Consider the following 22,940-nt stretch of genomic DNA (forward strand, 5'->3'; position numbering starts at 1 on the left):
AAAGTGCTGGTTATTACCTTTAAAGCCCTGAATGGCTTGGGTCCGAGATAGCTTAGAGAGCGCCTTCTTTTACATGATCCCCACCGCACGTTAAGGTCATCTGAGGAGATCTGTCTCCAGTTACCACCGGTTCGTTTGGTGGCGACTCAGAGGCGGGTCTTCTCTGTAGCTGCTCCTGGGCTGGGGAATGCACTCCCAGCAGAAATTCGTAATCTTAATTCTTTACTGACCTTCAAGAGAGCCTTTAAAACCCATCTGTTTGGCGTGGCCTTTTAGGGTTTTTAATTAGTTTTAATTGTTTTAATGTTAACCTGGTTTTCAGGGTTTTAATTGTTTTGATAGTTTAATTGTTTTTTAGATGTTTTTAAATTGGTGTTTATATTTGTATTTCTGTTTTAATTGTTTTTAATGATTTCTGTTTTTAAATTGTAAACTGCCCTGAGCCAGCTCGGAAGGGCGGTATAAAAATCGAACAAACAAACAAAAAAATAAATAAATAAAACAGTCAAAGTGTTTTGTTTTAATAAAAGGTTTTCTAATGTAAACATTTAGGTTGATTGATGGATTGATTACAGTGAGGGAAATAAGTATTTGATCCCCTGCTGATTTTGTCCGTTTGCCCTCTGACGCAGAAATGACCAGGCTATAATTGGAATGGTAGGTTTATTGTAGCTGTGAGAGACGGAATAACAACAAACAAACCCTCAAAAGCCCAGTGCCCAAAAGTCAGCGATGGATTTGCATTGTAGTGAGGGAAATAAGTATTCAATCCCTTCACAAAAGATGTCTTAGTACTTGGTGGCAAAAGCCTTGTTGGCAATCACAGAGGTCAGACGTTTCTTGTAGTTGACCACCAGGTTTGCACACAACCCAGTAGGGATGTTGTCCCACTCCTCTTTGCAGATCCTCTCCAAGTCAGAAAGGTTTGGAGGCTGATGTTTGGCAACCCGAACCTTCAGCTCCCTCCACAGATTTTCTATGGGATTAAGGTCTGGAGACTGGCTGGGCCACTCCAGGACCTTCATGTGCTTCTTCTTGAGCCACTCCTTTGTTGCCTTGGCTGTGTGTTTTGGGTCATTGTCATGCTGGAATACCCATCCACGACCCATTCTCAATGCCCTGGCTGAGGGAAGGAGGTGCTCACCCAAGATCTGACGGTACATGGTCCCGTCCATCGTCCCTTCGATGCGGTGAAGGTGTCCTGTCCCCTTAGCAGAAAAACACCCCCAAAGCATAATGTGTCCACCTCCATGTTTGACGGTGGGGATGGTGTTCTTGGGCTCATAGGCAGCATTCCTCCTCCTCCACACACGGCGAGTTGAGTTGATGCCAAAGAGCTCGATTTTGGTCTCATCTGACCACAACACTTTCGCCCAGTTCTCCTCTGGATCATTCAGATGTGCATTGGCAAACTGCAGAGGGGCCTGTACATGTGCTGCCTTGAGCAGGGGGACCTTGCGGGCACTGCAAGATTTCAGTCCTTCACGGCGTAGTGTGTTACCAATTGTTTTCTTGGTGACTATGGTTCCAGCTGCCCTGAGATCATTGACAAGTTCCCCCCGTGTAGTTGTGGGCTGCTTTGTCACCGTTCTCATGATCATTGCAACTCCACGAGGTGAGATCCTGCATGGAGCCCCAGACCGAGGGAGATTGACAGTTATTTTGTGTTTCTTCCATTTGCGAGTTATCGTGCCAACTGTAGTCACCTTCTCACCAAGCTGCTTGGCGATAGTCTTGTAGCCCAGTCCAGCCTTGTGCAGGTCTACAACCTTGTCCCTGACATTCTTCGACAGCTCTTTGGTCTTGGGCATGGTGGTGAGTTTGGAAGCTGAGTGATTGCTTGCTTCTATGGACAGGTGTCTTTTATACAGGTACTGTAACAAGCTGGGATTAGGAGCACTCCCTTACAGAGGGTGTTCCTCATCCCAGGTCGTTACCTGCATATAGTGAAAAGACACCTGGGAGCCTGAAATCTTGCTGGTTGATAGGGGATTGAATACTTATTTCCCTCACTACAATACAAATCCATCGCTGACTTTTGGGCACTGGGCTTTTGAGGGTTTGTTTGTTGTTGTTCTGTCTCTCACAGCTACAATAAACCTACCATTCCAATTATAGCCTGGTCATTTCTGTGTCAGAGGGCAAACGGACAAAATCAGCAGGGGATCAAATACTTATTTCCCTCACTGTAAGTGCCGTCAGTTCAGTGTCAATTCTTAGCGACCACATAGATAGATAGATTCTCTCCAAGATGATCTGTTCTCAACTTGGCCTTTAAGGTCTCTCAGTGGTGCATTCATTGCTGTCGTAATTGAGTCCATCCACCTTACTGCTGGCCATCCTCTTTTTCTCTTTCCTTCAACTTTCCCCAGCATTATGCACTTCTCAAGGAAGCTGTGTCTTTGCATAATGTGTCCAAAGTATGATAGTTTGTGCCAGGTCATTGTGCCTTGAGTGAAAATTCTGGATTGATTTTTTCTATGATACATTTGCTTGTTTTTCTGGCTGTCCATGGTATCTTCAAAAGTCTCTTCCAAGAACAAAGTTCAAAAGTGTCAATACTTTTTCTCTCTTGCTTCTTCAACCAGCTTTCGCATCCATAGGGTGTCATGGGAAAAACCATTGTCTGAACTACTCTAATCTTTGTTGGTATAGACACATCACAGCATCTAAATATCCTTTCCAAGGCCTTCATTGCAACCCTACCAAGTGCTAGTCTGCGATGTTTTTCTTGACTGATGGATCCTTTACTGTTGGTAGTTGATCCTAAAAGGCAGAACATATCCACCACTTCAGTGTCTTCATTATCAGTTTTGAGGATAGTTTCTGTACCTGTTGTCATTAGTTTAGTATTCTTTCCATTTAGTTGTAGTCCAATTTTTTCACTATGTTCCTTGACTTTCATTACTAGAGCTTGCAGATCCATCCACATTCTCAGCTTTCAGAGGGTTGTCATCAACATAGCGCAGGTTATTGATGTTTCTTTCTCCAACTTTAAAACCATGCTCATATTCTTCCAATCCAGCTTCTCTCAGTATATGTTCAGCATTTAAGTTGATTAAAAAAGTGGAAAGTAGACAGCCTTGTCTTACTCCTTTGCCAATCTGGAACCAGTCTGTTTCACCATGTTCGATTTGGACTATGGCTTCTTGTCCTGTGTATAGGTTTCTCATGAAAACAATGAGATATTCTGGGATGCATGTTTTCCTAAAGGTATTCCACACTTTTACATGATTGATGCAATCAAAGGCTTTTCTGTAGTCAATAAAGCACATATTGACATCTTTCTGGTATTCTTTGGCTTTCTCAATTATCCAGCGTGCATCAGCAATGATGTCTCTTGTTCCCTGGCCTTTTCTGAAACCCACGTGAACATCTGGGATTTCCTATTCCATGTAGGGCTCTAATCTGCGTTGGATGATCCTGAGCATTTTTTTGCTAGCATGTGAAATTAAGGATATTGTGCGTTGGTTCACGCAATCTGTTAAGTCTCCTTTCTTTGGAATGGGTATGTAGACTGACCTCTTCCAATCTGTTGGCCATTGTGTCTTTCTCCAGATTTGCTGGCATAGTTTGTTTAGAGCCTTGATTGATTCTTCTTCTGCTGCCTGCCATATTTCTGTAGCTATTCCATCAATTCCTGTATCTTTCCAGCTTGGTAATGACTGGAGTGCTGATATAACTTCATCTTCCCATACTAGAGGTTCTTGGAAGTAGGGAATATCTTCTAGGGTGTCTTGGATGTTGAGGTCCCTGCTGTATAGATTTTCAGTATACTCCTTCCATCACTGTTAGATCTTCTCTGAATTAGTTACTATGAGGCATCCCTTAACATACCAATTCGAGGTTGGAACCTCCTTCTGAGTTCAGAGATCTTTTGGAAAAATTTCCTTGTTTCTCCATTTCCATCCTCGAGGTCTTTACAGATGTCATTGTAGTACTGCTCCTTGTCTCTTCTAACAGAAGCTCCTTCCTGAGGTCTTTATCTTTCCTTACTTTGGCTTCTCCTCTCTTTTTGGCAATTTCCACGGTCTGTTCTGACATCCATTTTGCTTTCTTCTGTTTCTTGGTCTTTGGAAGTCTCTTTTCACATTCATCCTTTCCTGTGGATTTCATTCCACAGTTCCTCTGGTTCCCTATCAATGAGGTTCAGAACTTCAAAACTGTTCCTGATATTTTCCTTGAAAATGATGGGTACATCCTCAAGATCATATCGTGGAATCTGGATAGCCCCCCCCCCCCCGCCGCTTCAGCTTAACTTTGAACTTGCACATGAGCAGTTCGTGATTGGTTCCACAATCAGCCCCCAGACATGTTTTTGCTGTTATAACCTAGCTCTTCCACCTCCTTTCACCAATAATGTAATCAATTTGATTTCTGTGTACTCTGTCTGGTGATGTCCATGTATAGGCACCACTTTGGTGGTTTGAATAATGTGTTAGGAATGAAGAGATCATTGGCCTGGCAAAAACTAAGAAGTCATTCTCCTGTTTCATTTCTGTTTCCTAGGCCATACAGTCTGACTGTGTTTTCTTCCTTACCATTTCAAACTTTGGCCTTTCAGGCTCCAACCACTAGCAGCACATCTTGCTTGTATGTTCTGTCAATTTCATACTGAACTTGAGCATAAAACTCATCAACTTCCTCTTCTGCAACAGTTTTTGTGGCATAGACTTGAAAAACTCATTTTAAATGGTTGTCCATGAAATCTAACTGATATTAGTCAGTCATTGACTGCATGGAGCCCAATTACTGTCATTGCTATATCCTTCCTGACTATAAAAGCAACACAGTTCCTTCTTTGTATTTCATGTCCTGAGTAGTAAACAGTATGAAGCATTTGGGTTAGTAGGTATGAAATCTACAACAATACCAAACAATACATTTCATGCTTTCCTGAATGTTATTTCACAGACTCTTAAATATGCTTCAATAAATAAACCTTCTGAACCATTTTTGGAAGTGCGGTATATAAATCAAATAAATCAAAATAAATAAATAGGTGATTGGATGATGTATCAAAAAATTAACAGATCATCAGCTCTTGACGACATTCACATCAGAAGTTCTTAAAACAAACCCAAATACTCAAATGTGAAATTGCTGATCTTCTAGGGAAAATATGTAAGAAGCCTGGCATGAAGGTTTGAACTGTTTATGATAGCTAGTATAGAGACCTTGGTCACAGAAATATAAAGTAAAGTTGGTGCCCTCGAGTTGCTGTCATCGCCTGGTGACCACAGAGCCATGTGGTTTTCTTTGGTAGAATACAGGAAGAGTTTACCATTGTCTCCTCCTGTGCAGTGTGAGATGATGCCTTTCAGCACCTTCCTATATCACTGCTGTCCGATATAGGTGTTTCCTATATTCTGGGAAACATAGCAGTGGTGATTCGAACCAGCAGCCTCTTGCTCGCTAGCTTCATTTCCCCCCTTCACCATTAGGTGGCTCTCATGATAGTTCAGTGGAAATATAGACCCAATGTGTGACAAATAAAGAAAGCAAATTCCATGCTTGAAATCAATTAGAAAAGGAATTGAAAATAAAATTCCTATTTTTAACCATATAACACCAATTCTAAAAGAACTGCACTGGCTGCTGCTATGTTTCAAACGAAATACAAACTACTGGTTATTACCTATAAAGCCCTTAACAGCTAAGGCCAAGGGTATTTAAAGAGAGTGCCTTCTCTGTCATGAACCTTGTTGCCTATTAAGATCATTGGAGAGGTCCGGTTATGGTTGCCACCTACTCATTTGGAGGCAACTCTGGATCGGGCCTTCTCTGTGGCTGCCAAAGGCTTTAGAATGTGCTCCTTGCTGAAATCAGAGCATCTCCTTGAAGACGTAGCTATTTTCCCTGAAGACTTAGCTATTTTCCCAGGCTTTTAATTGAAATCTCATTTTTAAGGTTTAACGTGTGATAATCTATCATGATTTTTATCTTTTTATCAATTTTAAATGTTTATATTTTATATATTATGTTTTTAATTTTGTAAACTGCCTTGAGATTTTATATTAGGTGGTATATACATTTTAATTAATTAATTAATTAAAATTAATTAATTAAATAAATACAATAAAGATCTTTGCATGCCCTTATACCAATGTATGGTGTACTCCTTTTTGATTACTGTGTAATCAAAAAGGAGTAATCAAAAGTTCTGGTCTCCAACCTCACATTTCAAAAGGATATTGTATTGCTCAAAAACACATGCAGAAGAGGGCAATCAAAATGCTCACATGACTAGAATACAAGCAAGTTATGGTGCAAGTTACTGAATTACTTATGGTGCAAGTTACTGAATTTGGGGCTTAAGTTTAGCAAAAAGTTACGAAATGGAGGACAAAATGATTGATGGTTATTAATCCTTGATGGCTATACTGTATACAGTCTCCGAGTGTGTGCCTGTAAATACCAGTTACAGGGGAGCATTAGCAGGAGGAGGCTTATGCCTTCATTTTCTGCTTGTGGGCTTCCCAGAGGCATGTGGTTGACTGCCATGGGAAACAAGATGCCAAACCTGATAAGCCTTGTCCTGATTCAGCGAGCCACCTCTTATGTGAAGTGTAGAGGATGGAGGATTGTCAAAAATTGTCTCCTTCCTTGTGCAGTCATTCTCACAAGTAGTACCCAGAATCTCTTAAAGCTGTGCCTCTTATGAAACACTGTTTCTCTTTCACAAAAAATAATTGGCAACCATGGGGCTGACTGTGCAAAAACTGAAATTGGCGTCCCCTTCAAAAATGCCAAGTTTTAGACTGAGACAATTTATGTTGTTGAAAAGGAGTGCTGTGCTGCTGTTTGGAAGCACTTTAAAGTCTTTTCTCAGCTATACAATTGGAGACACCTTTGAAGTTGTGCAGCAGCCCCGGCGAGTCCATAACCTTAGCAGAGGGTTGTGCAGAATGTAGTCCACCACCTTTCCAGTTGGTGCCATTTTATCTGTGCGTGAGTGCGGTGAAGGTGCTTGCCATTCTAAATTGTGCTAAAATGCTTTTTCACTTTTTCAGGTTGGATGTGAATTTGTGGAACCAATGCAGGCAGAAAAGTACTGCTTCTTTGCTGCCCGCACTGCCACAGCATAGCTCTTCAAAAGTCCTCTTTATTTTGTCCTATCAGATTTTCGCCGAGTCTTCCTACACTTGCACCCTAGTCGTCTGCCTTGCTGCTTCTGCTCCTGTAGTTCATCGAAATACCACTGGGCTGTCTTTAAAGCAGATCAGGATTTTCAGTTGGGGAGTGGGTGAGGTGTATGATTTTTTTTGGCCATTTTACAGCTGTGGGAGGTCCCACAGCTGTCTGTGCCTCCCAAAATTATGTCTTTGAGCATCCCCCAACTTTAGTTAAAAACTGACCTCCCACCCCTCACACACACACACACACACACACACACACACACACACACACACACTGCAGATGTGGATCAGTGTCCTGTCTACTACTGGTTTGTGGAAGTAGCAGTTGGGATCTAGCTGAGTTTGCACCACATTCAGATTTTATTTTAAACCAAGTTTTTCAAAAGAAAATATAGTTAAACTTAAATCAATTACAACTTTTAAATTTTGTTATTTTGTTTAATGGCATAGGGCTACAGAAAATGAATCTGCTACTGCTACTACTAGGGATTACAGCCTTTGCCTCTTAGCAAAACTCTTTTTATTGAACCTTGTCTCTTTTTTCTTCAGCTGCTTGATAAAGACATTTCCCCGAATTGGAAATTTAAATATGGATTTGCAACTAATTACACACAAACACACACACACACACACACACACACACACACACACACACACACACAGAGCAGCCAGGAGAGATTCCAGGCTCCTCTTCTACACTATGTGAATGGTAACTGGACTGAGTGTTTCTTAGTGTTTTCTAGTTTCAACAACAACAACAAAGGACTAATAGATACAACTTTTGTAATTCTTTCTAAAAATCACCCTTTCTAAAGCAGAGTATACCAGACCTACACATTGGAGAGCTTTGATAATATTTCAAGCGTTGTACTGCACTTAAACTGCTATAATTGTCCTTTCTTTGTATATAGAGATATAACCATCAAAAACATCATTACTTGAAATGTACTATGTAGATATAGTACATTTGTGAGAGAGATGTGTGAGAGAGACTTTTTCTTCTGCAGTTTTGGTGTGTGTTTCCATGGTAGCAAAAGTGAGCTATAGAAGCCATCAGTTGCAATATCCTTAGCTGCTGGAGGCTCCTTTTGCTTTTATTTCATTTAAAGTGAATGTTGGATCAGTGAAAAGGAAGATATTTTAAAATGTCATTTGCCTCAATTTTTTTAGCTCACTAGATTCCTGAGTTAACAGCAAACTGAAGCAACCAGCAGCAGTTAATTTATTGTTTTGTAAATCTGACATTATAGGGGAGCTGACACATTGTTTTTAAAATGAACTCTTGAACATTTGCTGTAGTACCACCTCACCCACGTGAATGGGCAAATGTGGATGATGAAGACAAATATTTATATACTGCTCTTCAACCAAAGTTCTCAAAGTGGTTTACATATAAAAATAAAAAAATACATAAATAAGATGGTCCCCAGTCCCCAAAGGGCTCACAATCTAAAAAAAAACATAAGGTTGACACCAGAAACAACCACTGGAGGGATGCTGTGCTGGGGTTGGATAGGGCTAGTTACTTCCCACCTATTAAATATAAGAGAATCACCACTTTAAAAGGTGCTGCTTTGCTCAGTTAGCAGGGGTTAACAGATACTGTATATCTGTAGATGTATGGGCAAGTGTGTCATTTAGGAAGTGTGGGGTGGGGCATACATAACTGATTGACACTAGTGATACACTGAGCAGGAGACGAGATAGCCACAGCAGTTTCCTGTTAAGAAGGCAGATACCTCTATGTAATAGTGTCTAGCTTTTATGTAGATAAAATCATGTTGGGGGCTAGATGGTGCAAGGCAGAAGATTAAATAAGTCACTTACAGCTGCCTCTAACCTGGGGAAGCAGCTGTTACCCACCCCACTTTCAGCAGCAGTTTGGTGTCCATTGCCCTGAGGCCACTTACGATGGGCCCCTCCAGGAGCCTTGCACTGTCCCCAAACATTCTCCCTAGCCTCTCTTTCCAAGACCAACTATTTTCTACAATGCTATTTAAAGGTTGAGATATGGGACATCCCCAAGCCTTCATATAAAGATATGAAGGAATGGAGAAGAACTGGGGGAAAAGGAAGGAGTTTTGTTTTCCTAGGATTCTTTCCCCAGATTGCCCTTTATTTCTCCTTTGTGGGATCTAATTTTGCAGACAGCAAACTGGTTTTGTGTGGCCTTATGGTTTTACACAGATCCAGCAGTCATTCTAGTATCAAGTTGGCACTCTGTATTGCCTGATTACAAATTGATTAACTTCTCATAATCCAGTACTGAAGTGGCAACAATAATATTTCACACGAACAAGGCAATAAAGGAATGTATTCCATGATTATTACGTTGGATTCTCACCTTTACGTGGGAATTAAGCATGTGTGTACCCAGACCTCAGGATAGATATTTTGGGGGCACAAGTGGCTACAATTCAGACAAGGTGTCATAAAAATCCATGTTGTACAAACTTCCTTTTGCTTGTATGGGTAATCACTATAAATGAGAGAAAAGAATGTTACAAAAAGAACATGTAAAATGAAGAAGAGTAATCATTTTTCATGAACATGTTCATGTTCCTTGAAATGTCAATGTTTGTGGTGAAAAACAAACTTCCCAAATGGTGCAACAGTATTCTAGGCCAGGATCACCACCTTTTGTAGTATTTAGATCAAGGATTCTCCAACGTAGACATCGTCTCTAGCCAAGGGCCATTGTGGCTAGGGATGGTGGGAGTTGTAGTCCAGTAACATCTGCGGACCCATGTTTGAGAATTCCTGGCTTCCGTCACTTATGCCAAATACGTTTTAACAAAATTATGCCCATAGTAGGTCATGGCCATGTACACAGTTGTTAGAACCTGCAGAAAATTGGAAGTTTTGTTTATATAGTTTATATGATTTATATAGTTTGTACATTTTCCTAACTGGACTTCCTAATAAGCAGTCCAGATCTGAATCATCAGTGGTGATTTGATGTGTGGAACATTCTGAAGATTACCCCAACAATTGTCACATATTCCATCCCTCTTGCCCCCATTCACTCAATGAAGGATAGGTGAAGTTCACTTAATCATGCTAACTTGTGTATAAAATAGTCCACAGTATCCAGGGCACATGACTGTGGACTCAGCAGAATCTGACAAGGTGTTTAGGAATTCTGGAGGAATTTGGGTTTATTTTCAGAATTTCTCTGGTTTTTGCCTGTCTCCAATATCTGCCAGTGAGTTAGAACTACACAGAAGTGGCCTTCCTCAATTTACTTACTTCCTGTATCCACGCTCTCTGTGTGTGTTACTGTAGTACTGATTACTGTAGGTATTGTTTCTCCAGTATTGCTTTTGAGGGGGTGGAGAGTATTCTATTGTGTGGCAAAATATTTTGAACATATGAAGTAGACTATAGGTTTGGCTCCTGTAGAAATTGTGTAGATAATTGCTTTATAGCCAAGAGAAGAACAGCTCATACATCATGAATGTTTTATTAGCCCATTATTTATAGATTTGTCCTTTCTGCTGCAATATCTGAGAGAAATAGTTAAAGCAACAGGTTTTGAAATCCTAGAAACCTAAAGACAAAATGATGATTGTCAAGTGACACCTTACCTTTGCTATACTTATTAGTCTGTCTTGATTTACACTCCCAGAAGAAAGCTACACACTGAAGCAGAACTAATCTGAAGGTTACAGAGCAATCCTATCACGCAGTTATGCCAGTGTAATATAAGCATGCCAATGTAATGTAAGCATAACTTAGTTGGATCCTCTACTCACCCAATACAAGATAAGAAAAAAGAGCAGTATATAAGCCCTGAAAGGTACAATCCAACCAGCCACTGCCCCAGTGTCCATGAGAACAGTGCCAGCATGCACCAAATATAGAGCAGCATGATGATAGTGCTCTCATATGGGCCAGTTATGAAAGGAGCCAATCTACTCATTCTGACATGGAGAATTTCCCTGCAACATCATCATACTAAAGTGGAGACATCCCAAACAAAATACACACCATACCAGACACAACAGTGCCTCAGCACTGTTGACTGTGTTGCAGGCAGCAAAATATCAGAAATAGAGACATGCCAGGACCCCCAGCTCAGTGGGGTTTGAATCCCGTTCTGACAGTTCATTGGGTAGGCAGACTAAAGGCCCCACAGGACAAGGGTTCAAAGTCTCATGCAGGGGTGAAATCAAGGAATCTTATCAGGGAAGGAACTGGGGTGAGCAACAAGGGGAACTTCCATTGCATTTAGCTAGGGGAAGATTTCGGCAGTTCACTGTACAGAGAGTCCAGATTCAACCAAGATCAGGCCTAGCTTGGGAGAATGATAATACAAGGCCAAAGTCAGCTTTTGTATGACTGACTTGCAATGCCCATGTGAGAAGAAAAAAAGGAGGTGAAATCAGGTCTCACACCCAATACTGCATGTACCACAAAGCAGATGGTAACAACCAAGCCAGGTTAGAGTGGAAGGAGTTTGGGTTGGGCCACATCAGCAAGCTCCAGCGGGTTTGGCAGAAGGGGGCGGCTGGTGGTTGGCCGCCTTAGAATGCGTTGCTATTGCCCGCCTGCCACACCTGCTGGTGGGGAAATGGAGACTGGACAATGACAGGTCGACACAGGCGAGTGAGAGAGTTGTGTGGGGGGAGAGAGCGAGTGAGAGAGTTGTGTGCATGGGGAGAGAGCGAGCGAGAGAGTTGGGGGGGAGGCAGATGCCAGAGGCTCATTGCACAACTGCACAGATGCTCTGTGTAGGGTCAGCTAGTTTATTTTATTTAACATATTTATATACTGCCCCAAACTCATGTCTTTGTGGTGTTCACAGTAAAATAGCACAAATTTAAAACAATCAAAACATTAAAACAATTTAAATATTTTAAAACTGTTGATTTCAGTGGGTGCTTTTCTACTTAGAGTGAAATGTTCGGTGGTGGTTGAGGCTGTGTTATACTATTTGCTGTAAGTCTGCTCATCATCCCTGTCCTGTCCCACTGCACTGCACCCCACCCCACCGATAATATACCCACATCTCCACCTCATGTTTTGCTCTGCATCAGTGGAGTTGAGCGGATGTGCCTCTGTGTCCATTGCCATTTTGGGAATAGCAGAGATGTATCTCAAGCATAAGGAGATTTCTTCCAAATCCTGTGCCATTCGAACCATCTCTCTTTCTTTTGTCTTCTCTTAGTTTGAAATTGAATGTTATAGATCCTTTGTTTTGGCTTCAAGTGCTAAAAAGCTATCCAATAATCACTTAATTGCTGATAGGAATTTCATGTTATACCACCTTATTCTATATAATATGATTGTCATGCTTGTCATACAACATACTCCATGTATTTGTGCAACTCTTTAATCCTGTTTAAGGTCTCCACCCCTCCTATCTGCACTTTAGAATTTTGTTAATTTATAGAATTTACTAAAAGGCATTTGGGGTTATATCTCTCCTCCATGCATACACACATGTACACGCTTTATATGAATTGAGGGTAAAATAAAAAGCACATATGTCTGTAGTGGCACCGCATAAGATTGGCGAGGAGTTCAGTGGTGTAACCCATTCCTGCCATCTACACATGCTAATAATCGTATGCTGCATATAATTATATATTTCTGCATAAGGAATATTAATTTCAGGCCTTTCCTCCTTGGGCCTTTTCTAGAAGAAGTGGACTATGAATGACCCTGCATCTCTCCCGGCCAGCTGCAAACTTATTGTTTATACTATGCCAATTAACACAGCTAGGCACCGATAATATTCTCAAAACAATTCGGAAGGATGAGAGGCTTTGCCCAAGACACAGATAACGGTTCCCAAAACATTTAGGGAAGATGAATGAAGCTTTGCCCAAGATTGGAATGCACCTGGCATCCGATCACACACTTGCTGATAAGAAGGTCCACCACTCCCTTCTTGGGCAACCTATTAGATGAAAGGAATAAAGGACCCAAATTTTCCATACACACAATTGATGGGAGGGGGCCCCACAGCCTATTTGAATGGTATTTAAGGGTTTAAAACAAGGTACACAGACACCCTAAAGCTGGGAGTTCTGTGTAGGTCAAGGAAGCCATGGCCAACGCTGCACACCAGAAGGGTCACTGAGGGTCTTTCCATCCGTTTGAATGGACTTCCCACGAACAAGGTCCGCAGCAGGGGTCAGGGACATATGACTGTTTTTTAATCTATAAGTCTTCTCTTTATTCTACGATTTTCTTTTGACTATTACTTAGTTTCCTTTCATCTGTAATCCTCTTTAAACTATTATTGAGCTTTGCTTTAAAAAACCTCTGTTAGCATTCAGCACTGTTTTGAGCCTGTTGTCTGTGAATTCCAAACAACTTGTTGCACACCGGCTGGCAATACAGTGTCCCTTGTAATTTAGTATTTGAGTTTCCGCAAATGCAGATTGAAAAAATCATTATGATAATGATCAGTTAACAGCATGCATTTATGTTGATACAGAGTCAGGGGCGTATCTAGAGTAGGGCAGGCAGGGCACGTACCCCAGGCACCCCTTGAAGGGGGGCGCCATTTTGTAAAATTAAAAAAATGGCTGCCGAAAACAAAATGGCCACCGTGCATGCTCAAATGTGAGGCCCTAGGTCATGCCAGGTCTTGTAGAGGCCATTTGAGCATGCACAGTGGCCATTTTGTTTTCAGTGGCCATGTTTTTTAAAAAAGATTATTTTTAAAAATGGCCACCGCACATGGTCCCTGCAAGGCCCTAGAGGCCAGCGGGGGGAGGGGGAACCTTTGCAGACACCCCCTGACAGCCTTTAGGTAGCCCCCCAAGGGGCTACAGGTAATTTTTTTTTTTTAAAAAAATATAATATAAGACAATATACACATATTCAGATTGGCACTATGTACAGAGAATCAGGGCTTGTCAATACTGAGCTGAAGCTTATGAGCTAGGATTGTATTCATTTGCTCTTACTTTGCTTCTTGTGATAAGTGAGTTCAATGTGATGTCTTGCTAATATGGCTATTAGTAGTGAGTTTGTCTTTGAATCAGTGTGAAATCTTTAGTAGTAAGGCCCACTGGGAGTTTCTTGCTCTCTTTCTCTCTTTTTAACTGTCTTTCTGAAAGACTAGAATATATTCCAAGCAGTGACACAGTTTACTCTGCATATCCTTTCATTATTTTCAGAGTATCTGGGAAAAGTCAAATTCTCCATGTATTTTTAAAACTTATGTAATAGTGATGCTACAATGCATAGTAGACAGGCACTTCTGTTTAGTTTTCCAAGTACACCTCAGCATAGTATTTGGGTATTTCATGAGCCCCAGCATACTGAAATTTGTAGTTTTCCAGCACTTTTTGGTCTGGCTAAGTCAACTGCTAAATAGTTTTTGAAATATTAAAAGACTAACAAGCCTGACTATTATTTTTCAACTGATATGATGGTAAAGTTATCTGAAAGATGGGTGTCAGATGTTTGGACAGGGGGCGCAATTTCAGTGCTTGCCCTAGGCGCTATTTTCCCTAGATAGCCCTCTGTACAGAGTAGAATGGTGCTAACCTTTTAGTGTTGTTTATATTTGTTTACCCACCATAATGGTGTAGGCTGAAAAATATATATGTATAAGTTTCTGGAGTAGTGGATGTCTCACACATGAATTATTAGCATTTTAAAAATAGGCATTTTACATTAGCACAGCAGCCGAAGAAGGCATGGATATACCATGTGTTGATTTGCACATTGCAATTCCAACTAATTTTGTGTTGATAATTAATGCACGAATAAGCTGTCTGTAAGCTCTACATGGAAATTATGGGCTAAGAATGAGACTTTTAAAAACATATTTTTAAAATTTAAATCCTGCTTTTTAGAAACAAACATTTGAAGCAGCTTACTTCAGAAACTTCCTTAGATAGATAGATAGATAGATATCACAAATGCAGGGAAAACATAATTTGCATTCATTTTAGATTTGTTTCATTTTCTTTGCTTTTTTGTTATTTTCATTTTTTTTTGTTTTTCATTCACTTTCATTTGGGGTTTTTTTGTGGAAAAAAGGCAATGGAACAACCAATTGCCAGCCAAAGCTGTCTCTCTCTCCCCCCCCCCACATGTTCCACAACAATGCTGTGTTGTAAAGCTTATGGATAGAAAAATGGCTGCTGCGTAGTCTCATTAGGATTCCCCTTTGTTTGTAAATTCCCCTTGTAAAGAGCCCCTCGTGGCGCAGTGGTAAAACTGCCACCCTGTAACCAGAAGGTTACAAGTTTGATCCTGACCAGGGGCTCAAGGTTGACTCAGCCTTCCATCCTTCCGAGGTCGGTAAAATGAGTACCCAGAATGTTGGGGGCAATATGCTAAAATCATTGTAAACCGCTTAGAGAGCTTCGGCTATACAGCGGTATATAAATGTAAGTGCTATTGCTATTGCTATTATGGCTGGGACTACTGGTACAACTAGGCAAAACACTGTGGCCAACATGCAGACTAAAGCCATGTGACAGAACAGCATTTTTGCTGTACGAGGGCGAGGGATGATTTTTAGTTATCATTATCACTGTCTTGTAAACCGCCCAGAGAACTTGCGTTTGGGGCAGTATAAAAATGTGATAAATACATAAAATAAATATTTCCCTCTGTGCTTGCCAAAAACATATCCCTGAGGCTTGGGGGACGCTCAGGGACACATTTCCAGGAGGCACATATTGCTACAGAGTGTAGAGGGAGAACTAAAAATCATCCCTTTCCCCTCACATGACAGAACATGCTGCAGCATTATTCTGGATGTTAGCTTTTTTTAAAAAAGCGTTTATCTGTTCAATTTGTTCTGTGGTACATTCACTTTGGAACAAATTTAAATGAATATGAATAGAGCCTATTTGTATTTGCCTTCTATCTGAAAATGAATTCACATGCCTATTTACTTATCCTCTCACACAAAATAAACGTTCTAAAATCTCAATCCTTATAGCAATTTAGCACAAAATATAGCTTACAATATTGTAACAAATCATGATCAAATCTACACTGATAATCTCTCAGTTTCTGATAGGTTAAAATCAACCAATCAATCAGTCAAACCAACTTACTTACTTTATTTTGGTCTAAGTTCTTCTGCATGATAATAGTGCCTGATGCCTCATGTGAACTACCCTGGGAATGTTGCAGAGGTATGCAGTCACTACAGAGTGAATTTAGTCACTACATTCTGAACCTACATTCAGATACTGGTGGTGCCTACAGATGTATCCTGTCTGGAAATCATAAGCTGCTTCACATCGGTGCAGCAAGTAGCATGAGGATGAGTTATCCCTTCAAGATTGACTTTTTGATCATAGGCCATTCAGAAAGTCACACCTGCATATAATGATCATATATTGTGTGTGTGTGTGTCTTAGAAATATTAGATAGTAATTATAAGTGAAGCAAGAAATGGATTTAGATTACCTTGACACAATTTTTAACACTGCATTTTACTATATTCCGTTTCCTCTTGCCTACAAAGTCTAAGAAGAATTATTTCATTCCAAGTACTGGACCTCTTTCTGCAATTGCAGAGTTAAATTGAATCAAACTGGCTTACATACAACGCTACATGGCACGCATGGAAGAGGGATGCATGTGTGTGGCTTCCACAGCAACTGAGAGACCATCCCTGCTGTTAGCAGGGCTACTATGTGCACTCTAAGCCATGTGTCTTCATTGCTGCACCACAACTTCCACTGGGAATAATGCTGCAGAAACCACATGCATGTATTCTCCTTCCATTGTAGGCATACTGTTGTGTTATAATTTAATTTAATTTATTTATTGAATTTTTATACCGCCCTTCCTAATTTGGCTCAGGATGGTTTACAAACAAAACAAAAACAGTTAAAATCAGTCAAAAATAAAAACAAAAATTTCAAAATACCATAAAACAATCAGTTAAAAAACAATTCAAAAACCCAAAAAACCCCAGTACATTAAAAAACCCTTACAACAATCTGAAAACCCTGGAAGGCCATGTCAAATGGATAAGTCTTAAGGGCTCTCCTGAAGATCAATAAAGAGTTCAAATTATGAATTTCTGCAGGGAGTGCATTCCACAACCCAGGAGCAGCTACAGAGAGGGCCCGCCACTGAGTCGCCACCAGACATACCAGTGGTAACTGGAGACAGACCACCTCAGATGACCTTAACATGCAGTGGGGATCATACAGAAGAAGGCGCTCTCTGAGGTAACCTTGACCTAAGCTGTTTAAGGCTTTAAAGGTAATAACCAGCCCTTTGTATTTTGCCTGGAAACATATTGGCAGCCAGTGCAACTGTTTCAAAACAGGCATAATATGGTCTCTCCGAGTTGCCCTGGAGACTAATCTGGCTGCCGCATTTTGAACTAACTGAAGTTTCCGAACCACATACAAAGGCAGCCCCACCTAGAGTGCATTGCAATAGTTGAGCCTGGAGATTACCAGCTGGTGCACCACTGTTTTCAGGTCATCCTCTTCAAGGAGTAGACACAGCTGTCGAATCAGCCGAAGCTGATAGAAAGCACTCCTGGCCATGGCCTCCACCTGAGATACCAGGGTGAGGCCTGGATCCAGTAGTACTCCCAAACTGCGTACCTGCTCCTTCCGGGGGAGTGTGACCCCATCCAGCACAGGGAGATCTAATTCATCCCTCAGATTCTGAGCCCCTACAATGAGCAGCTCCATCTTGCTTGGATTCAGTTTCAATTTGTTATCCCTCATCCAGTCCATTATTGCTTGTAGGCAGGCATTTAGGGAATGAACAGCAATTCCTGATGATGCAGATGAAAAGGAGAACTAGATTTGGGTGTCATCGGCATACTGATAACACTCAGCACCAAAACTCCTGATGACCTCACCCAGCAGTTTCATGTAGATATTAAAAAGCATTGGTGACAGAATAGATCCTTGGCGGACTCCATATAACAGCTCCCATTTTGAGGAGCAACTTTCACCAAGCTCCACCATCTGGAATCTACCCGAGAGATAGAAGCGGAACCACTGCAACGCAGTGCCTCCTATCCCCAACACCCCCAGGTGACCCAGAAGGATACCATGGTCAATGGTATCGAATGCCGCCGAGAGATCCAAAAGAATCAACAGAGTCACACTCCTTCTGTCAATTCCTTGGTAAAGGTCATCCATCAGGCTGACCAAGGCTGTCTCAACCCCGTAGCCCGTTCTAAAGCAATTTTGAAATGGGTCTAGATAATCAGTTTCCTCCACAACTGCCTGGAGCTGGTCAGCCACCACCCTCTCAATCACCTTGCCCAACCAAGGGAGATTGGAGACTGGCCTATAACTATCCATCACTGAGGAATCCAAGGAAGGCTCCTTAAGAAGAGGTCTACTATTGCCTTCTTCAAACAAGGAGCCACCCTACCCTCCCTCAGCGATGCATTTATGATATTAACTAGGCCCCCTCCAACAAAGCCCCTGCTAGATCAACCTGGGGTAGCTCTGCCGGACGTGAACCAGTGGAGGCAATGCGTGTGGACCAAAATCCCCTTTTTGCCACACGCAGCGCCACAGCATAAGCCTTCAAATGGGTCCTATGCTGCATCCTGTCAGATTCGAGTCGAGTTCTCCTCCACTTGTGTTCCAGCCACCTACCCAGCCGCTTCAGTCTTCCCAACTCCTCGGTATACCAGGGGGCCATTTTTGAAGCTGATCTTGAGGGATGCTTAGGAGCAATTGTGTCTACTGCCCTGGTGAGTTCCTTATTCCAGGTTCCCACCAGGGCATCGACAGAGTCACCGGCCGCACCAACTTCAAAACCCTCCAAGGCCTTTTGGAAACCTACTGGATCCAGCAGCCTTTGGGGGACATCCTAATAGGTCCATCACCCCTGCAGGGGTGGATTATGGCTGTGATACCAACCTTAACCAGGTAGTGGTCCATCCATGACAAAGGGGAAACCACTGGATCCCCCACCCATGGAACACCCCCCTGATCCTAACAGCAGAGCAAATCAAGTGTGTGGCCGGCAACATGAGTTGGTTCAGAAATTTATTGGGATAGGCCCATAGTTGTCATGGCCGCTATGAACTCCTGAGCCGCACCAGACAAGCCAGCCTCAAAGTGGATATGGAAGTCCCCCAGCACCAAGAGCCTGGGAGACTCCAACACCAACTCCGCGACCAGTTCTGTCAGCTCAGGGAGTCAGTTGGGCAGCGAGGTGAACGGTACACCAACATAATCCCTAATCTATTCCTAGTTCCCAGCCTCAAAAATACACACTCAATATAAGTCAACTGTCTCACAGGGGTCCTGGTAAGGGAGATGGTATTCTTGTGGACCAGCCACTCCACCACCCCCCTTCCCCAAACCTGCTCCACAACAGAATAACCTGGAGGAAGTAGCTGAGCCCACACTGGACTACTCGCCTCCCCCAACCAGGTCTCAGTTATACATGCCAGGTCAGCTCCCTCATCCATGATCAAATCATGGACAATTTCGGTCTTATTCTGAACTGACCTGGCACTACAAAGAAGCACAGCCAGACTTTGTGGGTAGTTAGTGTTGCTCTTCAAGGCCTGAGAGTTGACAGAGCAGTTGGAAGTAGAAATAGTTACTAAATTACTACATTCTCTTTCCCTGTAACGGCCAGCTGCTCTGCCAGCGCCAATTCTTCTATTCCCCGCCACCACTAGAGATGGGCCTGGACCGGTCCGGACCTGGGTGGTTTGGATTGGGGGTGGGGGGTAGCTTTAAGAGTGGCGGGAGGGTTTACTTACCCCTCCCGCCGCTTTCCGCTGTGGCGCTGTAATTGTTAGAGTAATTGGGGCGGCAGGATTCCTCCCTGCCACCCCTTCCCCGCTGCTGCTCTGCAAAAACTCCCAGTAATGCTTTGCACGTGAGCACATCAGTGACGTGAAGCATGCGCACGACGTGCGCATGCACAAAGCATTACTGGGAGTTTTTGCAGAGCAGCAGCGGGGAAGGGGCGGCAGGGAGGTATCCTGCCGCCCCAATTACTCTAACAATTACGGCGCCACAGCGGAAAGTGGCGGGAGGGGTAAGTAAACCCTCCCGCTGCTCTTAAAGGTACCCCCCACCCCAGTGCCGGACCGCAGTGTGGCGGTTCTGGGCACACCCCTAGCCACCACCACAATAGCTGTCCGAGGGCTGCGGACCCGCCCGCCCCCACACACAGACACACATACCATACCACTCAGGAGAGCCCAAACACATCTCATCAAATAGGCCTGGCACAACTTGGGATGATAAAAACAGCCCTCTAACCCAAACCTCCACCCTCCCGTGATATAGCCTCCCCCCAGCCCTCAGTCCAGCCCCAAAGGCCAGCCCCCTTTGGCGGCCAGCTTTGACGGCTGCCTGCAGGCAGGTCACCGGCCATGCCTTAGGCATGCCTTCAGTGATTTATAAGCCCCTGGCAACCCAGCAGCCCCTCCTGCCACGAAGGACTGCTGGGCTAACATAGGTGTTCAGAAGAGCCCCAGTGTGGGCTCTTCTGAAGGCAGCAGCTGGAACAACGCCACGAGCTGGCAGGCAGCTCCTCGTCCGGGGTAGAAGATGGAAAATACAACCCAGAGGGGCCAGATGTAAAGTCCAGGCGAGGGAGGGTGGAGGCGACAGTCAAGCCCTCTAACCTGCTGCTCCGCAGATGGAACACCATATTTTATATTATAAAATATATTTTATAGAAAATATTCCAAATTATAAATTATTAAAATAGATGACATAAGGAATAAGAAGTACAAAGTTATTTTTATCAATTAGTTCATTCACAGAGGCTGCAGCACTGTTGAGAATCTAAGGAAAAAAATTAAATTTGGGTTATTGGTTTAATTTAATAAAAAATTAAATTTTTTAAAAATTAATTAAAAATTAAATTTGGGTTATTGGTTTAGTGATAGCTGTATATAAGTCCTTTGGAAAACAGAACCAACTGGGTTCATAAAACACATTATGCTAGATGAATCTAATATCCCTGGGGAAGCATAAATGGTTTCATTGACTAAGGAGATGTCATGTGAATTTGGCAAAATATTTGACTTGGGGGCACAAGGGAAATCACTGTTTAAAGAGGAAAAGTTGTTCATTAATGCAGCTATTGTAACATGGTTAAAGAGTTAGTAAAGAAGACAGCAGGATGTGCTGAAAGTTAAACTTTCAAGCCCAGTGAGCATATCCAGACTAATTTGTCATAGTGCCTTTGAAATCAATGAGATGAATTAGTCATGGCTAATTTTAAGTCCCATTAAGTTCAAGGGGACTTTGTTATGACTAGCTCTGTCTGGATGGTGTCCACTGTCTATTGGGATCATCTGAAGAGGCTCTCCTGTGCATGTATACCCTTAAGAGGATAAGAATGTTATGCGTATACAGCTTTTTTGAATGTTCTTCCCCAAGACATCAGCCTAAGCTTTGGATCTTTTGCATAAGACATATTAAAATTATTTTAAAACTATTTTTCCATAAAATTTAGTATATGCTATATCCTATATAATATTTTCCATTATACAGTAATAGTAACAAACAAAACAGGGAAGTTCAGACCTCAGAAATGTAACAACATAAATACTGGAAGAATTTTCCAAAGGGGCCTTCCAAAAAATGTTTAAAGACTTTTAAAACATATTGTTTAGAAGAATCCTTTGGAAAATTCTTCCAGTTTTTATAGTACATTTTTGAGAACTGGCTGGACCAATGGTATGAACTTCCCAGTTTTTGTGTTTTACCATTATTTGTTTTTCACTTAAAACACATAAGAAGCTACTTCATGCCAAGTCAGACTTTTGGTCCATCTAGTCTACACTGACTCACAGCAGCTCTCCAGGGCTTCAGGCCAGAGTTTTTCCTTTACCTGGAGATGCCAGGGACTTTCTACATGTAAAGCAGATTATCTAACAAAGAGCTATGGCCATTGGGTTGCTATTTTTAATTTTTAATTTTTATTTATTTTTAAAATATATAGACCACCCAAACTTCTGTCTCCAGGCGGTTTATAACAACCATAAAACAGATAAAATGAAAACATTTTAAAACCACAGTACAGTTACAAAGCTTAGGTGAAAAAATAAACCTTTAGAGACGTTTTAAAAGTCATCATTGCTGAGAAGGCTTTTATTTCAGCAGGGAGCACATTCTAGCATCTTGGGGCCCGTCCCTGTGTAGCCACCAGACAACCTGGTGGCAACTGCAGGGAAACACTTCCAGGGGACCTCAGTGGGCAGGGGACCTCAGTGGGCAGGGGACCTCAGTGGGCAGTGAGGCTTCTTTGTGGTGAAGAAGATGTTCTCTTAAATACCCAGGGCCTAAGCTGTTTAGGGCTTTTTAGGTTATAACCAGCACCTTGTATTTTGCCTGGAAACTTATTGGGAACCAGTGTAACTCTTTTAGTATAGGAGTAATATGATATCTCCAAGATGACTCACTCAGATCAGTACTCAGGTCATTACCAAGTCTGAAGGCTACAAGAATTGGTGGAATAGCTACAGAAATATGGCAGGCAACAGAAGAATCAGTCAAGGCTCTAACCAAACTATGCCAGCAAATCTGGAGAACGACACAATGGCCAACAGATTGGAAGAAATTGGTCTGCATACCCATACCAAAGAAAGGAGCCTTAACAGATTGTGCAAACCATCGCACAATATCCTCAATTTCACACGCTAGCAAAATAATGCTGAGAATTATCCAACATAGATTAGAGCCCTACATGGAAATGGAAATGCTGGATGTTCAAGTTGGAAGAAGATAAGCGTGGTTCTAAAGTTGGCGGAAGAAACATCAATAACCTGTGCTACGCTGATGACACAACTCTGGTAGCTGAGAACATGGATGATCTGCAAGCTCTATAATGAAAGTCAAGGAG

The 22,940-nt window shown here is 42.1% G+C and overlaps 1 protein-coding gene and 1 long non-coding RNA gene across 6 annotated transcripts in view; one reads left to right on the top strand and one right to left on the bottom strand.

The window, feature by feature from the left end:
* The window catches only part of NOVA1 (NOVA alternative splicing regulator 1), a 232,960-nt gene that overhangs the window by 101,007 nt on the left and 109,013 nt on the right, over nucleotides 1–22,940 (top strand). The window lies entirely within an intron of this gene.
* Nucleotides 9,512–22,940, bottom strand: part of LOC128326174 (uncharacterized) — a 28,424-nt gene continuing 14,995 nt past the window's right edge. The window contains exon 3 of the long non-coding RNA XR_008307876.1: nucleotides 9,512–9,618. This is a non-coding gene — a long non-coding RNA (uncharacterized LOC128326174). The remainder of the gene's footprint in view (nucleotides 9,619–22,940) is intronic.

The sequence above is a fragment of the Hemicordylus capensis genome, chromosome 1 (assembly GCF_027244095.1).
Source record: "Hemicordylus capensis ecotype Gifberg chromosome 1, rHemCap1.1.pri, whole genome shotgun sequence".
Lineage (NCBI taxonomy): Eukaryota > Metazoa > Chordata > Lepidosauria > Squamata > Cordylidae > Hemicordylus > Hemicordylus capensis.